At 45.0% G+C, this 2,622-nt stretch overlaps 1 protein-coding gene across 1 annotated transcript in view; it reads left to right on the top strand.

Moving 5' to 3' along the window:
• LOC133142370 (ADP-ribosylation factor-like protein 3) overlaps nucleotides 1–261 on the top strand; it is a 9,819-nt gene extending 9,558 nt beyond the window's left edge. The window contains exon 6 of the mRNA XM_061263547.1: nucleotides 1–261. This exon is cut by the window's left edge and continues 1,467 nt beyond it. The gene's annotated coding sequence lies outside the window, so the exon portion shown is untranslated.
• Nucleotides 262–2,622: the final 2,361 nt, after the last annotated feature.

Below are 2,622 nucleotides of genomic sequence, written 5' to 3'. Positions count from 1 at the left end.
ATGTAATCCGTGTTGTTTTCTGAGGCTCATTGAAATATATCACAGGTTGAGAAAAAGTGGACACAGCCATCGTAATCCACGCGGCATGAGACTAAAATGGCAGGACCACTGCCTCACCACACAGCTGGTTAAAATATTTTAATGTGGTTACAAATGGTGATTTATTTTATGTGTCCCTCTTTATAACGGGCCCTTTGAAGTTACTGATGAAGATGCTTCGAATCTGACGGGTTTTGTAATGAATAAACGGCTGAATTTTGATTTGAGCCTCCCTTTATGTCTTCAATACTTCTGGGGGGGGTACATTTCCCATGAGGCATTGTGTTTCCCTTTGGTCTGATCTGTAGTCGGGGGTAGGGGAAGTGCTAAAAACAATCAACAAATTTTCTGCATGTCTGACTCTTGGTATTAGGTTATATACTACTTAACTATGTTAAGTACGGTTTGGTGAGGAGGGGTTATAATTCTGTTCAGTCTACTTTTTTCCTCAACAACCAATTAGCTTGACTAACTAATTCCAACCCCAAAATTAAAAGAAGATTCTAAAGTGATCTAGGTGTAGTGGCTGCTGTCCACCAAGGCTTGAGTTTGGGGGTGGGGGGGTCAGCCTCTCCCTGTTCTGGAGACATTCACATGCCACAGAACACAGGGGTACATGTAAGTTGCAGTGCTTCAATGTTGCATTCGCAAAATGCTAAAACACACAATGATCATCATCCGTTGATTATTTATGCAGCCCATGCCGAGTCATTACAGGGTAAAATTTGATAAACTGCTCTATTCATATTGCACTAAAGCAGAGTTGGTGGTTGTCCCCTTCGGCGAGGATGTCCGTTACAAAGTTAGATCTCTCTGTGATCACTGTGGAATATGCGCGTTTCTTTTCTGGCCACTAGAGGGCACCGTTTCTCCACCACCGTCAAACTATCCTGATGTCACGATTCATAAATGAAAACGTTTTTTCATCGAATTTTCAGGATGAGAGAACTGTGCTGAAAAAAATATTTAGCTGCGTACTTGAGGCACGGTACTTTTTTAATTAAAAGATTTATGTTTTCTGCTCTGGTTCACACAGAATAAACAAAGACATCCTGCATATCGTTTCTCAGGTTGCTTTAAGCAGTGTGGCTTTCGTTAGACTATTCTGCACTAAAGTGCCGTATATCGGCGGAAATGATCCGAAATGGCCAACCGCTTTAGTGTTTCAATTTCACACAAACAACCGAGAGCGAAAAATCTGACCACCTGCCACAGGGGTGCTCAAATTTAACTAAATTCTGACACAGCTATGAACTCAAACCCGCATTTACAGCCTCCAGTACACGTAGCCTAACTCTGTTACATATACAATAAATCACTTTGAATACTCCCAACTATTCAATTATTGGAGTTTTCACCTTGTTCACCATGATTTACCACAAAGCAATTGGGTTTTTTCTTTTTTTTGTCTTTTAACCAAGCCTATTGCCCTACTGGGGCTGAATGCTCTACTGTGTTCCTGTACAGAGTATTTACATATTATGCCTTTCCAGCACTCTAATAGAGCCCCAATACAATTTGCATTTATATAGCCCTCTTCATACCAACATGACCTGGGTGCTTTGCGATGATAAAACAAACCTCCTCCGGCCTTGACACACAATATTCAGCGGACCCGGAGTCTCAGATATAAGTCTGCGGGGGGGGGGGGGGGGGGTTAATAACCAAAACCCCCTTGATCCATTCGGATGAAAATGACATTGTAAGCATGGGGCTTGACCTCAAGGTGACAGCCAGATTTCAGCCAGAGAGAGAGAGAGAGAGAGAGAGAGTTTAAGCGTTATCACAATAAGGTGCACTTTTCTGTGTGCTCAAGGTAGGACAGGAAACTAAGAATCGCCTATTTGTTTTGCCTTGAAATGAGCATTTTAAGCAGAGAGGGCGGTTACGTCTGTAGCGCGTGGAGTCTTACAGCCACGGGACAGTAACGATGAAGGCTGACAAAGGCTGACGAAGGCTGATGGGCAGGAGGGTGAAAGGGGGACAGGAGGGTGAAAGGGGGGCAGGAGGGTGAAAGGGGGACAGAGGAACGAATGCGTTTGAAAGGTCCCTGCTGGGGCGAACAGCGATGACCCAAACGTGTCCCAACCGTCCCAAGTTCTGCCTGCCTGAGATACCCAAGATTCTCTCTGCGAGGAAAGGAGCTGCACCGGACTCCATCCCCGCTGGAAAAAAAAACTGCTCAAGCTAGGTTTTGAAACAGCTGGTACTGTAGCTGGTTGACCAGTTCAGACCAGCTCCCAGCTCAACATGGTTTAGCTGGTTGACCAGTTCAAACCAGCTCCCAGCCCAACATGGTTTGATCAGCTCAGTTAGGTTTTGAAACAGCTGGTAGCTGATTGACCAGTTCAGACCAGCTCCCAGCTCAACGTGGTTTAGCTGGTTGACTAGTTCAAACCAGCTCCCAGCTCAACATGGTTTGACCATCTCAAGCTATGTTTTGAACCAGTTACCAGCTTCAACACTAGCTGGTTGACCAGCTCATACCCAGCTTATGACCAGCTTGACCAGCACAATGTTCGAGCTGGCATAGCTGGATTTCACAGGAGGGATGGCTTCCGTCAAACAATCAACAGTGCCGTT

This window comes from Conger conger, chromosome 12 (genome assembly GCF_963514075.1).
Source record: "Conger conger chromosome 12, fConCon1.1, whole genome shotgun sequence".
NCBI classification, from domain to species: domain Eukaryota; kingdom Metazoa; phylum Chordata; class Actinopteri; order Anguilliformes; family Congridae; genus Conger; species Conger conger.
The sequence above is the reverse complement of the archived record's forward strand: the minus strand, read 5'-3'. Positions and strand labels throughout refer to the sequence as shown.